The sequence below is a fragment of the Pleurodeles waltl genome, chromosome 7, assembly GCF_031143425.1.
Source record: "Pleurodeles waltl isolate 20211129_DDA chromosome 7, aPleWal1.hap1.20221129, whole genome shotgun sequence".
In the NCBI taxonomy this organism is placed as follows: domain Eukaryota; kingdom Metazoa; phylum Chordata; class Amphibia; order Caudata; family Salamandridae; genus Pleurodeles; species Pleurodeles waltl.
The window spans coordinates 588,418,168-588,434,122 of NC_090446.1; the positions used below are offsets into that span (position 1 = coordinate 588,418,168).

The 15,955-nt window shown below is 48.0% G+C and overlaps 1 long non-coding RNA gene across 1 annotated transcript in view; it reads left to right on the top strand.

Annotated features, from left to right (window-relative positions):
* The first annotated feature begins 5,439 nt into the window (after nt 1-5,439).
* The window catches only part of LOC138247284 (uncharacterized), a 308,446-nt gene continuing 297,930 nt past the window's right edge, over nt 5,440-15,955 (top strand). The window contains exon 1 of the long non-coding RNA XR_011194410.1: nt 5,440-5,572. This is a non-coding gene — a long non-coding RNA (uncharacterized lncRNA). The remainder of the gene's footprint in view (nt 5,573-15,955) is intronic.

Sequence of the window (15,955 nt, forward strand, 5' to 3'; positions counted from 1 at the left end):
CACCTTCCCCCGTAGGTTGTTCCACCTCTTCCTGATGTCGTCCCGATTTCTTGGGTACTGTCCCACTGCGTTGACCCTGTCGACTATTCTTCGCCATAGCTCCATCTTCCTAGCTATGGAGGTGTGCTGCACCTGTGATCCAAATAGCTGTGGCTCTACCCGTACGATTTCCTCCACCATGACCCTGAGCTCCTCCTCCGAGAACATGGGGTGTCTTTGCCGTGCCATGGGGTGGTGTAGGTGATGTGTGGGGTGGTGTATGTGGTGATGAGTGTGGTGATATGTAGTGGTGTGTGGTGTTTTGTGCGTGGAAGTAGTGTGGGTGATGGTGTTGTGTGCCTCTGTATGGTGGGGTTGTCTATGCTGTGCTGTCTCTCTGGCCTTCGTCAAAAATTTTGGTTGTAGGGGTTTGTGGGTGATGTGGGTGTGTGTTTTATATAGTATTGATTGTGTGGGAGTGGTGTGTGTATGTGTATCAGGTGTGTGTATTTCGAATTGTCCAATGTGGCGGTGTTTTGGAGATGTGTGTGTATTTTGAGCGCGGCGGTGTGTACCGCCAATGGAATACCGCGGTTGAAAGACCGCTGCATGGATTCGTGGGTCGTGATAGCATGGGCGTGTTTCTGTTAGCGTGACGGTGGAGGTTTTGTTTTCGCCAGTTTATCACTGACCTTTGGTGTGGTGGACCTGTGTGGGCGTTTGAATTTTGTCGGATTCCGAGCTGTGGGTCATAATAGCTGTGGCGAAATTCCACGGCCACGGCGGTGTGTTGGCGGTCTTCTACACGGCGGTAAGCGGCTTTTACTGCCAATGTTGTAATGACCCCCATAGTGTTCTTTGTATTTGTTTTGGTGTGATATAGTTTGGTTCTTCTTTATTTGTGCATTGTATTCTACTCCCATTCCTCCCCCCAACCAACCAGGAAAACATTTAGTACATGGTTTCCTTCTCTTAAGTGATGTGATTGAAGATATTTCTGTAACTTGGTTGGGGGTGGTGTGATATGCCCAGAGCATGTCTTGTATTGCCTTTTCTACTAGAATGTGATTGATGCAAGTGAGTTGGATACATTGTTTTATCATCCTGTTTACTCTTTCAACCATACCATTGGCTTTGGGGCAGTATAATGCAGTCTTTAGATGTGTGATGCCAAGTTTCATTAATAATTCTGTCATAGCCAAAGAAGTAAATTGTACTCCATTGTCGGTAATGATTGTGGAAGGTATACCCTCAGTGGTAAACGTGTCTCTTACAATTTTTGTAAGGGAGTCTGTAGTAATTTGATTTATCATCCTTGCGATCACCCAATGGGATTGATAATCGACTAATACAAATGCAAATAGTTTTAATAGTCCTTTATGGTTTGTGGGGCCAATTATATCTAGAGCCAGTTTTTCCTATGGTTTATCAGGAACAGATGCTGGAGAAGTGGGAATTTTATGAGTTACTTTGGATTTGTCACTATTTGAGCATACGGTACAATTTTTTACTTTTGATTCTACTGCTGAATCCATACTGGGGAATCAGTAATGGTCTATTAGTCTCACTTCAGTGAGGCTCATGCCTAAATGGCTTTCATGTACAAGATCTAGAACCTTATATTTTCTTGTTTCTCATTATTAAGTTGTTATTGATGTTGAGTTCCTGGCGCACTTACCAAAATTGCTTGATTTCCTCATTTACTTCTTTGTTAATTTTAGGCCAACCTTGTACTATGTAGTTTTTTAAATGTTGTAAGACTTTGGGGGTGATTCTGACCGCGGCGGACGGCGGTCGCCGCCCGCCAAGCGGTTCCCGCCGAAAGACCGCTCCGCGGTCAAAAGACCGCGGCGGTCATTCTGGCTTTCCCACTGGGCTGGCGGGCGACCGCCGAAAGTCCGCCTGCCAGCCCAGCGGGAAACACCCTTCCCACGAGGACGCCGGCTCAGAATGGAGCCGGCGGAGTGGGAAGGTGCGACGGGTGCAGTTGCACCCGTCGTGAATTTCAGTGTCTGCAAAGCAGACACTGAAATTCTTCGTGGGGCCCTCTTACGGGGGCCCCTGCAGTGCCCATGCCATTGGCATGGGCACTGCAGGGGCCCCCAGGGGCCCCGCGGCACCCCCTACCGCCATCCTGTTCCTGGCGGGAGACCCGCCAGGAACAGGATGGCGGTAGGGGGTGTCAGAATCCCCATGGCGGCGGAGCGTGCTCCGCCGCCATGGAGGATTCTCAAGGGCAGCGGGAAGTCGGCGGTACACCGCCGACTTTCCGTTTCTGGCCGCGGCTGAACCGCCGCGGTCAGAATGCCCAGCGGTGCACCGCCAGCCTGTTGGCGGTGCTACCGCCGACCTCCGCTATGGCGGTAATTACCACCAGGGTCAGAATGACCCCCTTTATGCTTAACAGTACAATCTTTTCATTCTTTGTTAGTGATGGCTGAGGAATTGATTTCTAAAATGGGATATTCTAAGATTTCATAATCCTCTTCTTTGTTCAACGGAACTCTTGAAAGGAAGTCTGCAGCTGTATTAAGGTTTCCTGGAACATATTCTATTTTTAACCAGAAGCTTTCTAACCCTAAAACCCAACTAGCTACATGTGGAGTACTGCTGGAAGCACCCTTGCTTGTGAACATATACGTGAGAGGTTTATGATCTGTGCGTATTTTGAATTTCAGACCCCATAAAAAGAATTTGAAGTGTTTGACTCCCCAGAAGCATGCTAAAGCTTCTTTATCAACTACAGAGTAGTTCATTTCAGACTGATTAGGAGACCGTGAGGCAAATGCAATAATTATTTCTTTACCATTATCTATTTGGGATAGAGTGGCCCCTAAACCTTTGTTGCTGGTGTCAGTAGTTAGTATGTTTTTTTTATTGGGGTTGAATCTGCATAGATATGGGGCCGTTGGCATGGCTTCTTTCAATTTTTCAAAAGATTCTTGATGTTCTTCTTATCATTTGTAATGAGTGCGGTTCTTCAATAGTTCTCTCAGATTTGCTATTATACTGGCAAAGGTTTTAACGTATATTGCCATATATTCTGCCAATCCTAAGAATGATTTGAGTTCATCTTTAGTTCCTGGAGCTTGGGCTTCCTTTGTTGCCTCAAGTAGGCATAGTTTAGGTTTAAAACCATCTTTAGATATGGTGTGGCCTAAGTAGTCCACAGCACTGCCTTCGATTTGGCACTTGTCCTTTTAGAGTTAGGCCTGCGTCTCTGAGTTTAATGAGGACTTTATGTAATAATTTATTGTGTTCCTCTACAGTGGAACAATATAGGAGGATATCATCTTGGAAACACATAGGGGGTGATTTTGTCACCGCATTGATTTTGAAGTTTTAATAAAGTAATTTTATATTCGTCTGATTTGTCATCTTCATTCTGGGATTTGGGAAGTGTTTCAAAAATTTTCCTGCCATGAGATCCTAAATTGTGCAATAAAATGTGTTGTTTTATTACTGGGCAAAATTTTTCACCCCCAATGGCTATATGGTATGATTCGAAGATGTGCACACATTCTTTCCACGGTTCATTGGGTTCCCCAAACTCATTTAAGAATGGTGGGGATTGTGACATACTGGCAGCTGCCATTGTAAGAAGAGAATACTTTCCTGAAAATGGTGTAGAAAAATGGTGTGGAGATAACTGGGGAATATAGGAGCAATGATTTGATTTAAATGCACTTGTACAATCTCATAAACAATTAATAATTGCATCACATATTGGACAATACCTTTCTGCATAAAACACTTTTAAATGGTTTCTGTGGAGTGTCCGTGAGTAACTGTGCTTCTAGTGCTTAGTAAAATTATTTATAACACAGTGGTAACCAATAGATATGCATTCGCTAAGAAGAACAGTAATCCACCAGATAATCAACTATGTGAAAATAATAAAAAAATAGATATAGGCCCTCATTATGACCCTGGCGGACGGCGTTAAAATGGAGGAAAGTACTGCCAACAGGCTGGCGGTACTTTTCTCTATATTAAGACATTGGCGGTTTGGCTAAAGCCAAACCACCAATGTACCACTCTGACCACCACGGCGGTAATGACCGCCGGGCTGGAGACTTCACTCTCCAGCCCGGCGGCCGTCACTTGCCCGCCTACGGGATTATGACCCCGTCTACCACCATGGTTTTTGTGGCAACCATACCACCACGAAAACCATGCCAGTAGGCAATATCAGTGACAGGGAAGCCCTTCCCTGTCACTGATAGAGGTCTTCCCCGCCCCCTCCCCCTCCACAGATTCCCCCCACCCCCTCTTCCTCTCCAGACCACCCCATCTACATACACGCACCTTCATGCACACACGAACACACGCATACACACACCCATTCCCACATTCATCCATGCATGCATACATTCATTCACACACATATCCGCACACACTCACATACATACAAGCATACACGCATTCACACAACACAACATACACGTACTCACACATCCATACATGCAAACACATACAAAACGCAACACACACCCGCATACGCGCACGCACAGATATACACACACACACCCACACACAACACCCCCCACCTCCACTCCCCTGTCGGAGCACCCAACTTACCTGTTGTCTGGGGGTCCTCCGGGACAAAAGGTAGCAGCGCCGCCAGCAGAACACCCCCAGGCCATATCATGTGTCATGATACGGTCTGCGGCTGTCTACTGGCGTGGCGATGCTGCTGGCAGCAGTGCCACTTTACCGCCATCCGCCGGCATGGCCACAGCCGGATTTCCGCCATCCTTTTGGCGGAAATCCGGCTGTGGTCATAATCCGGCGGACGTCTGGTAGCCACGGCGACGGTCTTTTGGTGCCTGTCGCTGTGGTGGTAGGCGGTTTTTACCACAGGAGTCAAAATGACCCCCGTAATGTTTTAAGAATTACACATACACAATGAATTAGGGAGTAGATACTACAAAGGGCCTGTAGCTGGCAATCTAGGGTAACAAAATACATGCATTACATTATGTACTTATACAATTGAAATGTGAAAATTTTACACAGGATTTGTAAAGCTCGCTGAGAAAATATGCAAGGAGTGCATGTCACCGTGTGGAATTTGTAAAGATGAAAGAATTGTTTCACAAAGGAGGAATGTCTCATTAAAACATAGATCGTATGGTGTGCGCGTCACCGAATGTTAATACAGAATAAGCAACACTGTTGAGTAGGAGAAGTCGGTAACATTAGTGATGTTATGAAATTTCAATGTTGGTACTAAATTCTTTTAAGTTGACCTGTGGTGGAGTGCGTGTCACCGAAAAGACATCCGTGACACGCTGATTGCACTACATGGTGAGTGTATCACCGTAGGAGAGAATTCAGCCAGGGGACATCTATCAAAAGATCCTTAGTCAGAAGGGGCATGGAGGACACGCCTGTTATGGGAGGTGCAGGATCCTAGACCGCCTCCTCCCGGAAATACTTTGTCAACAAACTCTAATTCAATTTAAAGCCGGTGCACAGGAGGAAGCACCAGATCCCTTCCCTGGAAGGCTGCAGTAGTACCAAACGGAAGTGCAGGCGGCCCAAAATACAGGATTACTGCAGGAGCAAGAAAAATAGACCACAAATGGAGGTGAGGGAAGGGTTAGATGATATCGAAGATATTTACAGTACCTTGAATATTAGGCCGGAAGATAAAATGGAGGGCAGAAGCTCAGATCTCTCTCTCTGGGGAGAACCGAGGGTGCAGGATCTCATGTAGAGTAGAAGTGGAGGGCACACAGAAGGGGAGGGGACCTCACTGCCCCCTTATGCAGGCCAGTCAACGACAATGTTGAATCATAATCACCAGATGAAACAAGGAATATTGTAAGTAAAGTTTATTAAGCGTCTCCTTTCTCCACCTCAGTCTGCTCTCCTAGCTTGACAGGTTAGAATACACGCATTGCAACATTCTAATGCAGACTCCTTTCTCAACTGAAGGAATGTTCTATTATAGATTATAGGAGAGGTGAAAATGAGTAGAAGCATTATATCATATGTAATATAATAACATGTGATATTAACTGGAAGAGGATAAACATAACAATGTTAATTATAACACATACTTTGACACTTTCAGCCGTAGCCTCTATATCATCAAACACCGAAACATTGATCTGTGTATTGTCTGCCTAAGACTGAACCTAGAAGCCGAAAGATAGCACCAGGGATGTAAGTGGAGCCCTGTAGAGGTCAAATGATGTAGGGCTTAATGAAGACACCTATGGAACACATGGAAGTCAGAAGAGGAAAGCCCTAAACTTTCCACAGCTAACTGTATGAGTTCTAGTAGTGAGAAAAGAACTCAATAAAGCCAGTGCAGTGTCCCTTATCCCCACCTGGTGCAATCTTTGCAACAGGCGGATTAGGGACACCGTATCTAATGCTGCGGATAAATCCAGCATCACCAGGATGCTAGGCCCACCTTGGTGCACTTGAGACTGAATGAGGTCTGCCGCAACCACCAAAACAATTCCGTGCTGTGTTCACCGCAGAACCCATTTTGAAAAGTATCTAAAATATTCAACGTGGCAATGAATTCCATCAAACTCTGGTGCATATGTTTCTCTAGAATTTTAGCTGGGGCAGGCAGCAGTGAGATGGGTCTTAAGTTTTTAAGATCACCCGACGCTCGGTTAGGGTTTTTGTTTAAAGGGATAACTATTGCCTCTTTCCATTATTGAGGAAGGATCCCAGAACTAATCATGTAATTCAAAACTGTTTCTATACAAGTGGCAACCAAATCTGGTGCCAGTTGTAGAACTTTAGGGGGATATGGGTCATCGGGGGTCCTGATGCAATTGCACAAAAAAAAAAAAAAATTGAGTGTGGGTTATGGGTGAAAAGAAATTAAAAGCTAGAGGGTTCATTGTTTTTAAAATTCTCTGTTTCTCCTGGTCGATGAACCTCATCTACCAAGAGATCCATTTCTGAGACAATTTTCGTAATTGTTTCTTTAAAATAGTCTGCTATGCTCTTACAGAGACTGCTGCACTTGAGGCTTAGATAGGTCTTTCCTACACTGTTTTAAAGAGCACCTTTGAAGTATTCAGGGCTGATCTTATTTTGTATGTATAATAAGCAGATATGGGTTCTATAATTGCCCTTTTATAGGCGGTGATTTTGTCCTTATGTTTGCCCCTTATTTCAATGGACTGGGTGGACCACCTACTGCATTCTTGTCTCTGGCAGATTTTTCTAAGGGCTCTTAATTCTTCAGAAAACCAAGGTGCTGACGCTCTGGATCTCAGGCATACCTTACATTTTGAAGGGGCAATCTCCTCAATTGCTACTCTAATCTCATCCTTAAAAGCTTCTGGACTAAGATTCTGCATAGTATTCCTTTCCACAAGCGCTTTATTTAATGCCACTTCTAAATCAGTCTGGGAAATTCTTTTCTAACTTCTGCACATGACTGGCTCACAGAAAGTTGTTTCTTCTGGCCTCTGTGGTAGAATCGTAAAGGTAATTGCCTTGTGGTCTGTCCAGCTGAGTGGGAAAATGTTCCCAATTTCAGCGTTTGGAGTGTTTGAAAATATACCATCAAGGGTATGTTCCGCTTTATGTGTGTGGGCACTCACTAAGGATGTAACACCAAAACTGTACATGTGATAGAGGAAGGTGATAGCCTCTTTGCAGCCAGTATCCTCCAAGTGTAAATTAAAATCACCTAAGATTACCACTTTGCGGCTGGTAAGTTAAGGTTCTATAATTTGGTCCCATTTTTCACAAAACTGGGAATGAGGATCAGGGGGACGATAGATCAGGAGCCCAGAAAGTTTAACTCCTGATTATCGTTTAGTTGGAATTGTACCATTTCACATATATCAGTAAGTTTTGGCCTCACTGGTTCCAGCGTATGATTCAGGGAGGTTTTTGAAGTAATCGCTATACCACCTCCCTCACAAAAGGGCTTATCAACTCTGGTAATCAGGTCCCCGGGGTAATGGTCATGGTACCTAGGTACCCAGGGTGTTGGGGTTCCAGGAGATCCCTATAGGCTGCAGCATTTCTTTTGCCACCCATAGGGAGCTCAGACAAATCTTTACACAGGACTGCCACTGGAGCCTGAGTGAAATAACGCACACGTTATTTCACAGCCATTTTCACCGCACTTAAGTAACTTATAAGCCACCTATATGTCTGACCTTCACTTACTGAAGGTTAGGTGCAAAGTTACTAAGTGTGAGGACACCCATGCACTTGCAAAGGTGCCCCCACATAGTTCAGGGCCATTTCCCCGGACTTTGTGAGAGCGGGGACACCATTATACGCGTGCACTACATATAGGTCAATATCTATATGTAGCTTCACAATGGTAACTCCGAATATGGCCATGTAACATGTCTAAGATCATGGAATTGTCCCCCCATTCCAAATCTGGTATTGGGGAGCCAATTCCATGCATCCCCGGTGCTCCTCTATGGACCCCAGGTACTTCCAAACAAGCTCTCTGGGGTTTTCTCTGCAGTGACCGCTGCTGCCACCCCACAGACAGGGTTCTGCCCTCCTGGGGTCTGGGCAGCCCAGTCCCAGGAAGGCAGAACAAAGAATTTCCTCTGAGAGAGGGTGTTACACCCTCTCCCTTTGGAAATAGGTGTTAAAGGCTGGGGAGGGGTAGCCTCTCCCAGCCTCTGGAAATGCTTTGAAGGGCACAGATGGTGCCCTCCTTGCATAAGCCAGTCTACACCGGTTTGGGGAACCTCCAGTCCCTGCTCTGGCGTGAAACTGGTCAAAGGAAAGGGGAGTGACCACTCCCCTGTCCATCACCACCTCAGGGCTGGTGCCCAGAGCTCCTCCAGTGTGTCCCAGACCTCTGCCATCTTGTTTCCAGAGGTGTGAGGGCACTCTGGAGGCCTCTGAGTGGCCAGTGCCAGCAGGTGATGTCAGAGACCACTCAACCAATCAATCAATCAGTCATAGCATTTGTAAAGCGCACTACTCACCCGTGAGGGTCTCAAGGCACTGATGAGGTGGGGTTGCTGCTACTGCTCGAACAGCCATGTCTTGAGGTGTCTCCTGAAGGTTAGCAGATCCTGTGTCTGTAGCAGGTGGAAAGGAAGGGTGCTGCATGTCTTGGCGGCGAGGTGGGAGAACGATCTACCACCGGCGGTCGTTCTGTGGAAGCGTGGAACGGTGGCGAGGGCAAGGTCAGCGGAGCGGAGCTGTCGGGTCGGGGTGTAGAAGGAGAGCTGTTTGTTGAGGTATTATGTTCCGGTGTTGTGCAGTGCTTTGTAAGCGTGGATGAGGAGTTGAACGTGATTCTCTTGTTGATGGGGAGCCAGTGCAGGTCTCTCAAGTGGACTGTGATGTGGCTGCGGCGGGGGATGTCCAGGATGAGGCGTGCGGAGGCGTTCTGTATGTGTTGCAGTCTTTTCTGGAGCTTGGCCGTGGTTCCTGTGTAGAGGGCGCTGCCGTAGTCCAGTCTGCTGCTTACGAGGGCTTAGGTGACCGTCCTTCTGGTTCCAGTAGGGATCTATTTGTAGATCTTCCGAAGCATGCGGAGGGTGTTGAACCAGGAGGAAGAGATGGCGTTGACTCGTTGGGTCATTGATAGCGAAGAGTCCAGGATGAACCCCAGGTTGCGTACATGGTCGGTGGGTGTCGGAGCAGTTCCCCGTGTGGCAGGCCACCAGAAGTCATTCCAGGCGGAGGAAGTGGAGCTCAGGATGAGGACCTCAGTTTTGTCAGAATTCAGTTTCAGGCAGCTGTTCTTCATCCATTCGGTGATGGCTTTCATTCCTTTGTGGAGGTTGTTTTTGGCCGTGGCGGGGTCCTTGGTGAGAGAGAGGATCAGCTGGGTGTCATTGGCATATGAGACAATGTTGAGGTTGTGTGATCGGACGATGTTTGCGAGCGGAGCCATGTAAACGTTAAAGAGGGTCGGGCTGAGGGACGACGCCTGGGGTACGCCGCAGATGATCTTGGTGGCTTCAGAGCAGAATGGAGGGAGGCAGACTCTCTGGCTTCTGCCTATGAGGAAGGAGGTGATCCAGTCCAGGGCTCTGTCGTGGATCCCTCCTGATAGGTGCTTACCTGGTTAGGTGCCCAATCCCCCTCTCAGGGCTATTTAGGGTCTCTTCTCTGGGTGTTTCTTCAGATTCGGATTGCAAGACTCCAGCAGGAATCCTCTGCATCCTTTACTTCATCTTCTACCGACAGATCAATCGCTGACTGCTGCAGGAACTCTAAAAAACTGCAACAAAGAAGCAAGGATGGCTTCTGCAACAATGTAACTTCATTTCCTGCCAGCAACTGCAACAGTTTATAGGTCGTGCATCCTCCGAGGACTGCCTGTCTTCAGCCTGCCCCAGAAGAATCAAAAGAATCTCCCGTGGAGTGACGGAGTCACTTCCCTGTTTCAGCAGGCACCTCTCTGCAGCGATGACCGGTAGCTTGGGTCCCCTCTCCAGACGGCAGGTGTGGATCCAGCAACACAGGTGGTGGACTAAAGTGACTCCGGCAGTCCCAACGTCCAACTGTCCAACTTTGGTGGAGGTAAGAGTACCCCGTGCACCGTGTGACGTGCAGTTGCTAAGGCTTGTGTACGACCTTCCAAGAAGTTCTTTGTGCACAGCAGAGCGTAGACCCCCAGCACTCCATCCTGCGACGCACAGCTTCATGAGTGGTTCTCTAGCAGAATACTTTGTGTCGTGCTGCCTGGTCCTCCATTTGCACTTCCTTTGTCCCCGTGCTGTGGAACTCCTGTGCACTCTGCCTGGTCTTCTGATGGCTCTCTGAGTTGCTGAGAGCCCCCTCTGTCTCCCCCTCCTGGATAGATTCGACCTGGTCCTTCCTGGACCCGGGCAGCGCCATTTTCCGCTAACCGCGAGCTTTGCGTTTACCAAGGCTTCTTGGCGAAATCCAGCAACACAAACCAGACTGCATTCATACATCTGGTCTGGGAGATCTTCTGCACAAACCAGGAACCCGCATCTGTCTTCCTTGGTGCGATACTGAATTTGTCTTCTCACCGGTGGTTCCACTTTTGCATCTACATCCGGGTTAGCAGGGGCTCCTGTTTTCCCTGGACTCTTCAGTGTACCTTGGACTTGGCCCCCTTCTTCCACAGGTCTTCAGGTCCAGGAATCTATTGTTGGTGTCTTGCAGGTTCTTTTGGTTCTTGCATTATCTTCTATCACTACTTCTAGTTTGATTTAGGAAACTTTCTGTGTTTTACTCTTGCTTTCCGGTGCTCTGGGGTGGGGTACTTTACTTACCTTTGGTGTTTTCTTACAAACCCAGCGCCCCCCTGCACACTACACTTGCCTAGGTGGGAAACCGACTTTCGCATTCCACTATTTTAGTATATGGTTTGTGTTCCCCCTAGGCCCATAGCAACCTATTCTGATATTCACTATTTGCGCTGCTTTCCTACTGTGTACTTACCTGTTTCTGGTTACTAGTACTAGTGTATATATTGTGTGATTTACTTACCTCCTAAGGGAGTGTAGTCTACAAAGTATTTTTTGCATTCTGTGACTAAAATGAAGTACCTTTGTTTTTGTGACACTGAGTATTGTCTTTCATGTGTGTAAACACTGTGTGACTACAGTGGTATTGTAAGAGCTTTGCATGTCTCCTAGTTCAGCCTTGGCTGTTCTGCCTACAGCTACCTCTAGACAGCCTGGCTTCTAGACAATGACTAGATTTCACTAATAAGGGATAACTGGACCTGGTATAAGGTGTAAGTACCTTTGATACCCACTACAAACCAGGCCTGCCTCCTACAACAATTGTGTGTAGGTTTCTGGAATCCAAGGAGTCCTCCCTGACTCTGTGATCCCTGAAGCCTGAGCTACCACCATGGGATGTTAACCCCAACCCCTGACGTTCTCTCTCCACTGCCAAGGCCTCCCTATCTAGGGCTAGCTGTTGCTGCTGCACCCTCAGCCTGGCCTCCTCAAGTCTCAATTTCTTAAGTTCCCTATCTATAGAGTCATCTCCTGGAGTTGTGGAGTGTGATCCCTCAGACACTGAAGTGAAGTGAGAGGGAGTAGAGGGGGATCTATTCCTAGGCTTAGTAACCCTTTCCACTTGCCCTCTGAGTGTAAAAGGGGCCCTACCAGGATGGTTTTCCCTCCCACTCCCAGCTATGCTACTGGGTGTGCAAGGAATATGATAATCCTTTGAGGTACCCTCCCTTAGATCTAGAATGTCATGTTCTACCTCAGTGGGATTAGGGTCTACTTCTTCCTCCTCCTCCTGGCCACCAGCTTGTTCCTGGTTATCTAGGAGGAGGCGGTCCAAGAGCAGACTCTTATTAGGGTTCCTCCCAATGTCCAATTTTCTCTCTGCACACAACCCCTTCAATTCCTTGAAGGTCAGATTCTCATAGGGAGAGTCCACGATCTCAGAGGTGTGTTCAGTTGCAGACATGGTGTGTTAGAATAGTGTAGGGTGTACCTAACCTACCTAACTCCTAGCCTCTCTGAAAGACGTTTAGAGCAAGGGCTATACCCTAGCTTATCTAAACTTTAGAGACTAGCTATCTGCATTAGGTACTATGTATACCTCTAGGTAAGGAGTGGTCTTTCCTGTGGAAAGCACCAGGTGACAGAGTGATAAGGCAATTGCAAGTGCTTATCCCACTGCTGCACCACCAATGTAGAAGGCTGGCCTGGTGTCTGATGGGTACCTATGGTACTTACACCTTATACCAGGTCCAGGTATCCCTTATTAGTGTAGTTGAGTCAGTGTCTAGAGGACAGGCTTTCTAGCAGTAGTTGTGGATGAGCTGGGAGTGTAAGAAAACACTAAGGGTGTCCAAGATACCCCACCCCAAGACCCTGAAAAGTAGGAGTAAAATTACTCTACTTCCCCAGAAACACACTAAAGTCGTGATAGGAGATTCTGCAAAGACCACAACTGACTGCAAAGCACTGAAGACGGATTCTTGGACCTGAGGACCTGCAAAGGAAGGGGACCTAGTCCAAGAGTCACGCAAGTTTCCGGGGGGGCAGGGGCCCACTAAACCCCGGATGAAGGTGCAAAATGGCTGCCTCTGGGTGGAAGAAGCTGAAGATTCTGCAACAACGGAAGATGCCAGGAACCTCTCCTTTGCACAGAAGATGTCCCACTGCGTGCTGGAGGATGCAGAGTTGTTTGCACGCAGAAAGACTGCAAACAAGCCTTGCTAGTTGCAAAGGTCACAGTTGAAGAAAATGGGTTCTGCCTGGGCCCAGGAAGGACCAGGAGGTTGCTCCTTGGAGGAGGAGACAGAGGGGGCTCTCAGCAACACAGAGAGCCCACGCAGAATCAGGCAGCACCTGAAGAAGTACTTGAACACGGGTTCAAGAAAACTGAGCACGGCGGTTGTCTCAACACTACAAAGGAGGGTCCCACGAAGCCGTTGGTCAACTCAACAAGTTGAGCAATGCAGGACGGAGTGCTGGGGACCTGGGCTGTGCTGTGCACAAAGGATTCCTTGCAAAAGTGCACAGAAGCCCTAGCAGCTGCAGTTCACGCAGTACACAGGATTACTGTCTAGCGTGGGGAGGCAAGGACTTACCTCCACCAAATTTGGACAGATAGACCACTGGACTGTCGGGGTCACTTGGATCCAGCTCCTGTGTTCCCGGGACCACGCTTGTCACGATGAGAGGGGACCCAGAGGACAAGTGAAGCAGAAGTTTGGTGCCTGCGTTAGCAGGGGGAAGATTCCGTCGACCCACGGGAGATTTCTTCTTGGCTTCAGGTGCAGGGTGAAGGCAGACAGCCCCCAGAGCATGCACCACCAGGAAACAGTTGAGAAAGCCGGCAGGATTAGGCGCTAAAATGTCGCTGGTAATCTTCTTGCTGCTTTGTTGCAGTTTTTCAGGCGTCCTGGAGCAGTCAGCAGTCGATCCTTGGCAGAAGTCAAAGTGCAGAGGAACTCTGGTGAGCTCTTGCATTCTTTATCTGAAGAAAAGCCCACAGGAGAGGCCCTAAATAGCCCTCAGAGGAGGATTGGCCACCTAGTCAGGTAAGCACCTATCAGGAGGGGTCTCTGACGTCACCTGCTGGCACTGGCCTCTCAGAGGCCTCCATTGTGCCCTTACACCTCGGCATTCAAGATGGCAGAGGTCTGGGACACACTGGAGGAGCTCTGGGCACCACCCCTGGGGTGGTGATGGACAGGGAAGTGGTCACTCCCTTTTTCTTTTGTCCAGTTTCGCGCCAGAGCAGGGGCTGGGGGATCCCTGGACCGGTGTAGACTGGCTTATGCAAGGAGGGCACCATCTGCGCCCTTCAAAGCATTTCCAGAGGCTGGGGGAGGCTACTCCTCCCCAGCCCTTAATACCTATTTTCGAAGGGAGAGGGTGTAACACCCTCTCTCAGAGGAAATCCTTTGTTCTGCCTTCCTGGGGCTGGGCTTCCCAGACCCCAGGAGGGCAGAAGCCTGTCTGTGGGTTGGCAGCAGCGGTAGTTGCAGTGAAAACCTCAGAGAGCTGGTTTGGCAGTACCTGGGATCCATGCTGGAGCCTTGGGGATGCATGGGATTGGCACCCCAATACCAGATTTGGTATGGGGGGCCAATTCCATGATGTTAGACATGTTACATGGCCATAATCGGAGTTACCATTGTGAAGCTACATATAGGTATTGACCTATATGTAGTGCACGCGTGCAATGGTGTCCCCGCACTCACAAAGTCCGGGGAAATTGCCCTGAACTATGTGGGAGCACCTTGGCTAGTGCCAGGGTGCCCTCACACTTAGAAACTTTGCACCTAACCTTCACCAAGTGAGGGTTACACATATAGGTGACTTATAAGTTACTTAAGTGCAGTGTAAAATGGCTGTGAAATAACACGGGCGTTATTTCGCTCGGGCAGCAGTGGCAGTCCTGTGTAAGATTTGTCTGAGATCCCTAAGGGTGGCAAAAGAAATGCTGCAGCCCATAGGGATCTCCTGGAACCCCAATACACTGGGTACCTAGGTATCATATACAGGGAGTGCAGAATTATTAGGCAAATGAGTATTTTGACCACATCATCCTCTTTATGCATGTTGTCTTACTCCAAGCTGTATAGGCTCGAAAGCCTACTACCAATTAAGCATATTAGGTGATGTGCATCTCTGTAATGAGAAGGGGTGTGGTCTAATGACATCAACACCCTATATCAGGTGTGCATAATTATTAGGCAACTTCCTTTCCTTTGGCAAAATGGGTCAAAAGAAGGACTTGACAGGCTCAGAAAAGTCAAAAATAGTGAGATATCTTGCAGAGGGATGCAGCACTCTTAAAATTGCAAAGCTTCTGAAGCGTGATCATCGAACAATCAAGCGTTTCATTCAAAATAGTCAACAGGGTCGCAAGAAGCGTGTGGAAAAACCAAGGCGCAAAATAACTGCCCATGAACTGAGAAAAGTCAAGCGTGCAGCTGCCACGATGCCACTTGCCACCAGTTTGGCCATATTTCAGAGCTGCAACATCACTGGAGTGCCCAAAAGCACAAGGTGTGCAATACTCAGAGACATGGCCAAGGTAAGAAAGGCTGAAAGACGACCACCACTGAACAAGACACACAAGCTGAAACGTCAAGACTGGGCCAAGAAATATCTCAAGACTGATTTTTCTAAGGTTTTATGGACTGATGAAATGAGAGTGAGTCTTGATGGGCCAGATGGATGGGCCCGTGGCTGGATTGGTAAAGGGCAGAGAGCTCCAGTCCGACTCAGACGCCAGCAAGGTGGAGGTGGAGTACTGGTTTGGGCTGGTATCATCAAAGATGAGCTTGTGGGGCCTTTTCGGGTTGAGGATGGAGTCAAGCTCAACTCCCAGTCCTACTGCCAGTTCCTGGAAGACACCTTCTTCAAGCAGTGGTACAGGAAGAAGTCTGCATCCTTCAAGAAAAACATGATTTTCATGCAGGACAATGCTCCATCACACGCGTCCAAGTACTCCACAGCGTGGCTGGCAAGAACGGGTATAAAAGAAGGAAATCTAATGACATGGCCTCCTTGTTCACCTGATCTGAACCCAATTGAGA